The sequence below is a fragment of the Oncorhynchus nerka genome, linkage group LG28, assembly GCF_034236695.1.
Source record: "Oncorhynchus nerka isolate Pitt River linkage group LG28, Oner_Uvic_2.0, whole genome shotgun sequence".
Lineage (NCBI taxonomy): Eukaryota > Metazoa > Chordata > Actinopteri > Salmoniformes > Salmonidae > Oncorhynchus > Oncorhynchus nerka.
The window spans coordinates 75,942,013-75,955,312 of NC_088423.1; positions in this window are offsets into that span (position 1 = coordinate 75,942,013).

Here is a 13,300-nt window from a genome sequence, read left to right on the forward strand (position 1 = left end):
TCAGAGAGTAGAAACTTACTATGTATGATATGGCCCTTAATCATTGCGTAGGACCTTACTATATATGATATGGCCCTTAATCGGAGAGTGGAACCTTACTATGTATGATATGGCCCTTAATCAGAGAGTAGAACCTGACTATGTATGATATGGCCCTTAATCATTGCGTAGGACCTTACTATATATGATATGGCCCTTAATCGGAGAGTAGAACCTTACTATGTATGATATGGCCCTTAATCAGAGAGTAGAACCTTACTATGTATTATATGGCCCTTAATCAGAGAGTAGGACCTTACTATGTATGATATGGCCCTTAATCAGAGAGTAGGACTTTACTATGTATGATATGGCCCTTAATCATCAGAGAGTAGGACCTTACTATGTATGATATGGCCCTTAATCAGTGAGTAGGACCTTACTATGCATGATATGGCCCTTAATCAGAGAGTAGAACCTTACTATGTATGATATGGCCCTTAATCATTGCGTAGGACCTTACTATATATGATATGGCCCTTAATCGGAGAGTAGAACCTTACTATGTATGATATGGCCCTTAATCATTGTGTAGGACCTTACTATGTATGATATGGCCCTTAATCGAAGAGTAGAACCTTACTATGTATGATATGGCCCTTAATCAGAGAGTAGAACCTTACTATGTATGATATGGCCATTAATCAGAGAGTAGAACCTTACTATGTATCATATGGCCCTTAATCAGAGAGTATAACCTTACTATGTATGATATGGCCCTTAATCAGAGAGTAGGACCTTACTATGTATGATATGGCCCTTAATCAGTGAGTAGGACCTTACTATGCATGATATGGCCCTTAATCAGAGAGTAGAACCTTACTATGTATGCTATGGCCCTTAATCAGAGAGTAGGACCTTATTATGTATGATATGGCCCTTAATCAGTGAGTAGGACCTTACTATGCATGATATGGCCCTTAATCAGAGAGTAGAACCTTACTATGTATGATATGGCCCTTAATCATTGCGTAGGACCTTACTATATATGATATGGCCCTTAATCGGAGAGTAGAACCTTACTATGTATGATATGGCCCTTAATCATTGTGTAGGACCTTACTATGTATGATATGGCCCTTAATCGAAGAGTAGAACCTTACTATGTATGATATGGCCCTTAATCAGAGAGTAGAACCTTACTATGTATGATATGGCCCTTAATCAGAGAGTAGAACCTTACTATGTATGATATGGCCCTTAATCAGAGAGTAGAACCTTACTATGTATGATATGGCCCTTAATCAGAGAGTAGAACATTACTATGTATGATTTGGCCCTTAATCAGAGAGTAGAACCTTACTATGTATGATATGGCCCTTAATCAGTGAGTAGGACCTTACTATGCATGATATGCACTTAATCAGAGAGTAGAACCTTACTATGTATGATATGGCCCTTAATCAGAGAGTAGGACCTTACTATGTATGATATGGCCCTTAATCAGAGAGTAGAACCTTACTATGTATGATATGGCCCTTAATCAGAGAGTAGAACCTTACTATGTATGATATGGCCCTTAATCAGTGAGTAGGACCTTACTATGCATGATATGGCCCTTAATCAGAGAGTAGAACCTTACTATGTATGATATGGCCCTTAATCATTGCGTAGGACCTTACTATATATGATATGGCCCTTAATCGGAGAGTAGAACCTTACTATGTATGATATGGCCCTTAATCATTGTGTAGGACCTTACTATGTATGATATGGCCCTTAATCGAAGAGTAGAACCTTACTATGTATGATATGGCCCTTAATCAGAGAGTAGAACCTTACTATGTATGATATGGCCCTTAATCAGAGAGTGGAACCTTACTATGTATGATATGGCCCTTAATCAGAGAGTAGGACCTTACTATGTATGATATGGCCCTTAATCAGAGAGTAGAACCTTACTATGTATGATATGGCCCTTAATCAGAGAGTAGAAACTTACTATGTATGATATGGCCCTTAATCATTGCGTAGGACCTTACTATGTATGATATGGCCCTTAATCGAAGAGTAGAACCTTACTATGTATGATATGGCCCTTAATCAGAGAGTAGGACCTTACTATGTATGATATGGCCCTTAATCAGAGAGTAGAACCTTACTATGTATGATATGGCCCTTAATCAGAGAGTAGAAACTTACTATGTATGATATGGCCCTTAATCATTGCGTAGGACCTTACTATGTATGATATGGCCCTTAATCGAAGAGTAGAACCTTACTATGTATGATATGGCCCTTAATCAGAGAGTAGGACCTTACTATGTATGATATGGCCCTTAATCAGAGAGTGGAACCTTACTATGTATGATATGGCCCTTAATCAGAGAGTAGGACCTTACTATGTATGATATGGCCCTTAATCAGAGAGTAGAACCTTACTATGTATGATATAGCCCTTAATCAGAGAGTAGAAACTTACTATGTATGATATGGCCCTTAATCATTGCGTAGGACCTTACTATGTATGATATGGCCCTTAATCGAAGAGTAGAACCTTACTATGTATGATATGGCCCTTAATCAGAGAGTATAACCTTACTATGTATGATATGGCCCTTAATCAGAGAGTAGAACCTTACAATGTATGATATGGCCCTTAATCAGAGAGTAGAACATTACTATGTATGATATGGCCCTTAATCAGAGAGTAGGACCTTACTATGTATGATATGGCCCTTAATCATCAGAGAGTAGGACCTTACTATGTATGATATGGCCCTTAATCAAAGAGTAGGACCTTACTATGTATGATATGGCCCTTAATCATCAGAGAGTAGGACCTTACTATGTATGATATGGCCCTTAATCAGAGAGTATAACCTTACTATGTATGATATGGCCCTTAATCAGAGAGTAGGACCTTAGTATGTATGATATGGCCCTTAATCAGAGAGTAGAACCTTACTATGTATGATATGGCCCTTAATCAGAGAGTATAACCTTACTATGTATGATATGGCCCTTAATCAGAGAGTAGAACCTTACTATGTATGATATGGCCCTTAATCAGAGAGTATGACCTTACTATGTATGATATGGCCCTTAATCAGAGAGTAGGACCTTACTATGTATGATATGGCCCTTAATCAGTGAGTAGCACCTTACTATGTATGATATGGCCCTTAATCAGAGAGTAGAACCTTACTATGTATGATATGGCCCTTAATCAGAGAGTAGAACCTTACTATGTATGATATGGCCCTTAATCAGAGAGTAGAACCTTACTATGTATGATATGGCCCTTAATCAGAGAGTAGAACCTTACTATGTATGATATGGCCCTTAATCAGAGAGTAGAACCTTACTATGTATGATATGGCCCTTAATCAGAGAGTAGAACATTACTATGTATGATTTGGCCCTTAATCAGAGAGTAGAACCTTACTATGTATGATATGGCCCTTAATCAGTGAGTAGGACCTTACTATGCATGATATGCACTTAATCAGAGAGTAGAACCTTACTATGTATGATATGGCCCTTAATCAGAGAGTAGGACCTTACTATGTATGATATGGCCCTTAATCAGAGAGTAGAACCTTACTATGTATGATATGGCCCTTAATCAGAGAGTAGAACCTTACTATGTATGATATGGCCCTTAATCAGAGAGTAGAACCTTACTATGTATGATATGGCCCTTAATCAGAGAGTATAACCTTACTATGTATGATATGGCCCTTAATCAGAGAGTAGGACCTTACTATGTATGATATGGCGCTTAATCAGTGAGTAGGACCTTACTATGCATGATATGGCCCTTAATCAGTGAGTAGGACCTTACTATGCATGATATGGCCCTTAATCAGAGAGTAGGACCTTACTATGTATGATATGGCCCTTAATCAGAGAGTAGGACCTTACTATGTATGATATTGCCCTTAATCAGTGAGTAGGACCTTACTATGCATGATATGGCCCTTAATCAGAGAGTAGAACCTTACAATGTATGATATGGCCCTTAATCAGAGAGTAGAACATTACTATGTATGATATGGCCCTTAATCAGAGAGTAGGACCTTACTATGTATGATATGGCCCTTAATCAGAGAGTATAACCTTACTATGTATGATATGGCCCTTAATCAGAGAGTAGAACCTTACTATGTATGATATGGCCCTTAATCAGAGAGTAGAACCTTACTATGTATGATATGGCCCTTAATCAGAGAGTAGGACCTTACTATGTATGATATGGCGCTTAATCAGTGAGTAGGACCTTACTATGCATGATATGGCCCTTAATCAGTGAGTAGGACCTTACTATGCATGATATGGCCCTTAATCAGAGAGTAGAACCTTACTATGTATGATATGACCCTTAATCAGAGAGTGGAACCTTACTATGTATGATATGGCCCTTAATCATCAGAGAGTAGGACCTTACTATGTATGATATTGCCCTTAATCAGTGAGTAGGACCTTACTATGCATGATATGGCCCTTAATCAGAGAGTAGAACCTTACAATGTATGATATGGCCCTTAATCAGAGAGTAGAACATTACTATGTATGATATGGCCCTTAATCAGAGAGTAGGACCTTACTATGTATGATATGGCCCTTAATCATCAGAGAGTAGGACCTTACTATGTATGATATTGCCCTTAATCAGTGAGTAGGACCTTACTATGCATGATATGGCCCATAATCAGAGAGTAGAACCTTACTATGTATGATATGGCCCTTAATCAGAGAGTATAACCTTACTATGTATGATATGGCCCTTAATCATTGCGTAGGACCTTACTATGTATGATATGGCCCTTAATCGAAGAGTAGAACCTTACTATGTATGATATGGCCCCTAATCAGAGAGTAGAACCTTACTATGTATGATATGGCCCTTAATCATTGCGTAGGACCTTACTATGTATGATATGGCCCTTAATCAGAGAGTGGAACCTTACTATGCATGATATGGCCCTTAATCAGAGAGTAGAACCTTACTATGTATGATATGGCCCTTAATCATTGCGTAGGACCTTACTATATATGATATGGCCCTTAATCAGAGAGTAGAACCTTACTATGTATGATATGGCCCTTAATCATTGCGTAGGACCTTACTATGTATGATATGGCCCTTAATCAGAGAGTAGAACCTTACTATGTATGATATGGCCCTTAATCATTGCGTAGGACCTTACTATGTATGATATGACCCTTAATCAGAGAGTGGAACCTTACTATGTATGATATGGCCCTTAATCAGAGAGTAGGACCTTACTATATATGATATGGCCCTTAATCATCAGAGAGTAGGACCTTACTATGTATGATATTGCCCTTAATCAGTGAGTAGGACCTTACTATGCATGATATGGCCCTTAATCAGTGAGTAGGACCTTACTATGCATGATATGGCCCTTAATCAGAGAGTAGAACCTTACTATGTATGATATGGCCCTTAATCAGAGAGTAGAACCTTACTATGTATGATATGGCCCTTAATCAGAGAGTAGAACCTTACTATGTATGATATGGCCCTTAATCATTGCGTAGGACCTTACTATGTATGATATGGCCCTTAATCAGAGAGTGGAACCTTACTATGCATGATATGGCCCTTAATCAGAGAGTAGAACCTTACTATGTATGATATGGCCCTTAATCATTGCGTAGGACCTTACTATATATGATATGGCCCTTAATCGAAGAGTAGAACCTTACTATGTATGATATGGCCCTTAATCAGAGAGTAGAACCTTACTATGTATGATATGGCCCTTAATCATTGCGTAGGACCTTACTATGTATGATATGGCCCTTAATCAGAGAGTAGAACCTTACTATGTATGATATGGCCCTTAATCATTGCGTAGGACCTTACTATGTATGATATGACCCTTAATCAGAGAGTGGAACCTTACTATGTATGATATGGCCCTTAATCAGTGAGTAGGACCTTACTATGCATGATATGGCCCTTAATCAGAGAGTAGAACCTTACTATGTATGATATGGCCCTTAATCATTGCGTAGGACCTTACTATATATGATATGGCCCTTAATCGGAGAGTAGAACCTTACTATGTACGATATGGCCCTTAATCAGAGAGTAGAACCTTACTATGTATGATATGGCCCTTAATCAGAGAGTAGGACCTTACTATGTATGATATGGCCCTTAATCAGTGAGTAGGACCTTACTATGCATGATATGGCCTTTAATCAGAGAGTAGAACCTTACTATGTATGATATGGCCCTTAATCAGAGAGTAGAACCTTACTATGTATGATATGGCCCTTAATCATTGCGTAGGACCTTACTATGTATGATATGGCCCTTAATCAGAGAGTAGAACCTTACAATGTTTGATATGGCCCTTAATCAGAGAGTAGGACCTTACTATGTATGATATGGCCCTTAATCAGAAAGTAGAACCTTACTTCATATGATATGGCCCTTAATCAGAGAGTAGAACCTTACTATGTATGATATGGCCCTTAATCAGAGAGTAGGACCTTACTACGTATGATATGGCCCTTAATCAGTGAGTAGGACCTTACTATGCATGATATGGCCCTTAATCAGAGAGTAGAACCTTACTATGTATGATATGGCCCTTAATCAGAGAGTAGAACATTACTATGTATGATATGGCCCTTAATCAGAGAGTAGGACCTTACTATGTATGATATGGCCCTTAATCATCAGAGAGTAGGACCTTACTACGTATGATATGGCCCTTAATCAGTGAGTAGGACCTTACTATGCATGATATGGCCCTTAATCAGAGAGTAGAACCTTACTATGTATGATATGGCCCTTAATCAGAAAATAGAACCTTACTATGTATGATATGGCCCTTAATCAGAAAGTAGAACCTTACTATGTATGATATGGCCCTTAATCAGTGAGTAGGACCTTACTATGCATGATATGGCCCTTAATCAGAGAGTAGAACCTTACTATGTATGATATGACCCTTAATCAGAGAGTGGAACCTTACTATGTATGATATGGCCCTTAATCAGAGAGTAGGACCTTACTATGTATGATATTGCCCTTAATCAGTGAGTAGGACCTTACTATGCATGATATGGCCCTTAATCAGAGAGTAGAACCTTACAATGTATGATATGGCCCTTAATCAGAGAGTAGAACATTACTATGTATGATATGGCCCTTAATCAGAGAGTAGGACCTTACTATGTATGATATGGCCCTTAATCATCAGAGAGTAGGACCTTACTATGTATGATATTGCCCTTAATCAGTGAGTAGGACCTTACTATGCATGATATGGCCCATAATCAGTGAGTAGGACCTTACTATGCATGATATGCACTTAATCAGAGAGTAGAACCTTACTATGTATGATATGGCCCTTAATCAGAGAGTAGGACCTTACTATGTATGATATGGCCCTTAATCAGAGAGTAGAACCTTACTATGTATGATATGGCCCTTAATCAGAGAGTAGAACCTTACTATGTATGATATGGCCCTTAATCAGAGAGTAGAACCTTACTATGTATGATATGGCCCTTAATCAGAGAGTAGAACCTTACTATGTATGATATGGCCCTTAATCAGAGAGTAGGACCTTACTATGTATGATATGGCGCTTAATCAGTGAGTAGGACCTTACTATGCATGATATGGCCCTTAATCAGTGAGTAGGACCTTACTATGCATGATATGGCCCTTAATCAGAGAGTAGAACCTTACTATGTATGATATGACCCTTAATCAGAGAGTGGAACCTTACTATGTATGATATGGCCCTTAATCAGAGAGTAGGACCTTACTATGTATGATATTGCCCTTAATCAGTGAGTAGGACCTTACTATGCATGATATGGCCCTTAATCAGAGAGTAGAACCTTACAATGTATGATATGGCCCTTAATCAGAGAGTAGAACATTACTATGTATGATATGGCCCTTAATCAGAGAGTAGGACCTTACTATGTATGATATGGCCCTTAATCATCAGAGAGTAGGACCTTACTATGTATGATATTGCCCTTAATCAGTGAGTAGGACCTTACTATGCATGATATGGCCCATAATCAGAGAGTAGAACCTTACTATGTATGATATGGCCCTTAATCAGAGAGTATAACCTTACTATGTATGATATGGCCCTTAATCATTGCGTAGGACCTTACTATGTATGATATGGCCCTTAATCGAAGAGTAGAACCTTACTATGTATGATATGGCCCCTAATCAGAGAGTAGAACCTTACTATGTATGATATGGCCCTTAATCATTGCGTAGGACCTTACTATGTATGATATGGCCCTTAATCAGAAAGTAGAACCTTACTATGTATGATATGGCCCTTAATCAGTGAGTAGGACCTTACTATGCATGATATGGCCCTTAATCAGAGAGTAGAACCTTACTATGTATGATATGACCCTTAATCAGAGAGTGGAACCTTACTATGTATGATATGGCCCTTAATCAGTGAGTAGGACCTTACTATGTATGATATTGCCCTTAATCAGTGAGTAGGACCTTACTATGCATGATATGGCCCTTAATCAGAGAGTAGAACCTTACAATGTATGATATGGCCCTTAATCAGAGAGTAGAACATTACTATGTATGATATGGCCCTTAATCAGAGAGTAGGACCTTACTATGTATGATATGGCCCTTAATCATCAGAGAGTAGGACCTTACTATGTATGATATTGCCCTTAATCAGTGAGTAGGACCTTACTATGCATGATATGGCCCATAATCAGTGAGTAGGACCTTACTATGCATGACATGCACTTAATCAGAGAGTAGAACCTTACTATGTATGATATGGCCCTTAATCAGAGAGTAGGACCTTACTATGTATGATATGGCCCTTAATCAGAGAGTAGAACCTTACTATGTATGATATGGCCCTTAATCAGAGAGTAGAACCTTACTATGTATGATATGGCCCTTAATCAGAGAGTAGAACCTTACTATGTATGATATGGCCCTTAATCAGAGAGTAGAACCTTACTATGTATGATATGGCCCTTAATCAGAGAGTAGGACCTTACTATGTATGATATGGCGCTTAATCAGTGAGTAGGACCTTACTATGCATGATATGGCCCTTAATCAGTGAGTAGGACCTTACTATGCATGATATGGCCCTTAATCAGAGAGTAGAACCTTACTATGTATGATATGACCCTTAATCAGAGAGTGGAACCTTACTATGTATGATATGGCCCTTAATCAGAGAGTAGGACCTTACTATGTATGATATTGCCCTTAATCAGTGAGTAGGACCTTACTATGCATGATATGGCCCTTAATCAGAGAGTAGAACCTTACAATGTATGATATGGCCCTTAATCAGAGAGTAGAACATTACTATGTATGATATGGCCCTTAATCAGAGAGTAGGACCTTACTATGTATGATATGGCCCTTAATCATCAGAGAGTAGGACCTTACTATGTATGATATTGCCCTTAATCAGTGAGTAGGACCTTACTATGAATGATATGGCCCATAATCAGAGAGTAGAACCTTACTATGTATGATATGGCCCTTAATCAGAGAGTATAACCTTACTATGTATGATATGGCCCTTAATCATTGCGTTGGACCTTACTATGTATGATATGGCCCTTAATCGAAGAGTAGAACCTTACTATGTATGATATGGCCCCTAATCAGAGAGTAGAACCTTACTATGTATGATATGGCCCTTAATCATTGCGTAGGACCTTACTATGTATGATATGGCCCTTAATCAGAGAGTGGAACCTTACTATGCATGATATGGCCCTTAATCAGAGAGTAGAACCTTACTATGTATGATATGGCCCTTAATCATTGCGTAGGACCTTACTATATATGATATGGCCCTTAATCAGAGAGTAGAACCTTACTATGTATGATATGGCCCTTAATCATTGCGTAGGACCTTACTATGTATGATATGGCCCTTAATCAGAGAGTAGAACCTTACTATGTATGATATGGCCCTTAATCATTGCGTAGGACCTTACTATGTATGATATGACCCTTAATCAGAGAGTGGAACCTTACTATGTATGATATGGCCCTTAATCAGAGAGTAGGACCTTACTATATATGATATGGCCCTTAATCATCAGAGAGTAGGACCTTACTATGCATGATATGGCCCTTAATCAGTGAGTAGGACCTTACTATGCATGATATGGCCCTTAATCAGAGAGTAGAACCTTACTATGTATGATATGGCCCTTAATCAGAGAGTAGAACCTTACTATGTATGATATGGCCCTTAATCAGAGAGTAGAACCTTACTATGTATGATATGGCCCTTAATCATTGCGTAGGACCTTACTATGTATGATATGGCCCTTAATCAGAGAGTGGAACCTTACTATGCATGATATGGCCCTTAATCAGAGAGTAGAACCTTACTATGTATGATATGGCCCTTAATCATTGCGTAGGACCTTACTATATATGATATGGCCCTTAATCGGAGAGTAGAACCTTACTATGTATGATATGGCCCTTAATCAGAGAGTAGAACCTTACTATGTATGATATGGCCCTTAATCATTGCGTAGGACCTTACTATGTATGATATGGCCCTTAATCAGAGAGTAGAACCTTACTATGTATGATATGGCCCTTAATCATTGCGTAGGACCTTACTATGTATGATATGACCCTTAATCAGAGAGTGGAACCTTACTATGTATGATATGGCCCTTAATCAGTGAGTAGGACCTTACTATGCATGATATGGCCCTTAATCAGAGAGTAGAACCTTACTATGTATGATATGGCCCTTAATCATTGCGTAGGACCTTACTATATATGATATGGCCCTTAATCGGAGAGTAGAACCTTACTATGTACGATATGGCCCTTAATCAGAGAGTAGAACCTTACTATGTATGATATGGCCCTTAATCAGAGAGTAGGACCTTACTATGTATGATATGGCCCTTAATCAGTGAGTAGGACCTTACTATGCATGATATGGCCTTTAATCAGAGAGTAGAACCTTACTATGTATGATATGGCCCTTAATCAGAGAGTAGAACCTTACTATGTATGATATGGCCCTTAATCATTGCGTAGGACCTTACTATGTATGATATGGCCCTTAATCGAAGAGTAGAACCTTACTATGTATGATATGGCCCTTAATCAGAGAGTAGAACCTTACTATCTAAGATATGACCCTTAATCAGAGAGTGGAACCTTACTATGTATGATATGACCCTTAATCAGAGAGTGGAACCTTACTATGTATGATATGGCCCTTAATCATCAGAGAGTAGGACCTTACTATGTATGATATTGCCCTTAATCAGTGAGTAGGACCTTACTATGCATGATATGGCCCTTATTCAGAGAGTAGAACCCTACAATGTATGATATGGCCCTTAATCAGAGAGTAGAACATTACTATGTATGATATGGCCCTTAATCAAAGAGTAGGACCTTACTATATATGATATGGCCCTTAATCATCAGAGAGTAGGACCTTACTATGTATGATATTGCCCTTAATCAGTGAGTAGGACCTTACTATGCATGATATGGCCCTTAATCAGAGAGTAGAACCTTACTATGTATGATATGGCCCTTAATCAGAGAGTAGAACCTTACTATGTATGATATGGCCCTTAATCATTGCGTAGGACCTTACTATGTATGATATGGCCCTTAATCGAAGAGTAGAACCTTACTATGTATGATATGGCCCTTAATCAGAGAGTAGAACCTTACTATGTATGATATGGCCCTTAATCATTGCGTAGGACCTTACTATGTATGATATGAACCTTAATCAGAGAGTGGAACCTTACTATGTATGATATGGCCATTAATCAGAGAGTAGGACCTTACTATATATGATATGGCCCTTAATCGGAGAGTAGAACCTTACTATGTACGATATGGCCCTTAATCAGAGAGTAGAACCTTACTATGTATGATATGGCCCTTAATCAGAGAGTAGGACCTTACTATGTATGATATGGCCCTTAATCAGTGAGTAGGACCTTACTATGCATGATATGGCCTTTAATCAGAGAGTAGAACCTTACTATGTATGATATGGCCCTTAATCAGAGAGTAGAACCTTACTATGTATGATATGGCCCTTAATCATTGCGTAGGACCTTACTATGTATGATATGGCCCTTAATCGAAGAGTAGAACCTTACTATGTATGATATGGCCCTTAATCAGAGAGTAGAACCTTACTATCTAAGATATGACCCTTAATCAGAGAGTGGAACCTTACTATGTATGATATGACCCTTAATCAGAGAGTGGAACCTTACTATGTATGATATGGCCCTTAATCATCAGAGAGTAGGACCTTACTATGTATGATATTGCCCTTAATCAGTGAGTAGGACCTTACTATGCATGATATGGCCCTTATTCAGAGAGTAGAACCTTACAATGTATGATATGGCCCTTAATCAGAGAGTAGAACATTACTATGTATGATATGGCCCTTAATCAAAGAGTAGGACCTTACTATATATGATATGGCCCTTAATCATCAGAGAGTAGGACCTTACTATGTATGATATTGCCCTTAATCAGTGAGTAGGACCTTACTATGCATGATATGGCCCTTAATCAGAGAGTAGAACCTTACTATGTATGATATGGCCCTTAATCAGAGAGTAGAACCTTACTATGTATGATATGGCCCTTAATCATTGAGTAGGACCTTACTATGTATGATATGGCCCTTAATCAAGAGTAGAACCTTACTATGATGATAGGCCCTTAATCAGAGAGTAGAACTTACTATGTATGATATGGCCCTTAATCAGTGACCTTACTATGTATGATATGAACCTTAATCAGAGAGTAACCTGTATGATATGGCCATTAATCAGAGAGTAGGACCTTACTATGTATGATATGGCCCTTAATCAGAGAGTAGAACCTTACTATGTATGATATGGCCCTTAATCAGAGAGTAGGACCTTACTATGTATGATATGGCCCTTAATCAGAGAGTAGAACCTTACAATGTTTGATATGGCCCTTAATCAGAGTAGGACCTAGTATGACCCTTCAGAGAGTAGAACCTTACTTCATGTATGATATGGCCCTTAATCAGAGAGTAGAACCTTACTACGTATGATATGGCCCTTAATCAGTGAGTAGGACCTTACTATGATATGGCCCTTAATCAGAGAGTAGAACCTTACTATGTATGATATGGCCCTTAATCAGAGAGTAGAACATTACTATGTATGATATGGCCCTTAATCAGAGAGTAGGACCTTACTATGTATGATATGGCCCTTAATCAGAGAGTAG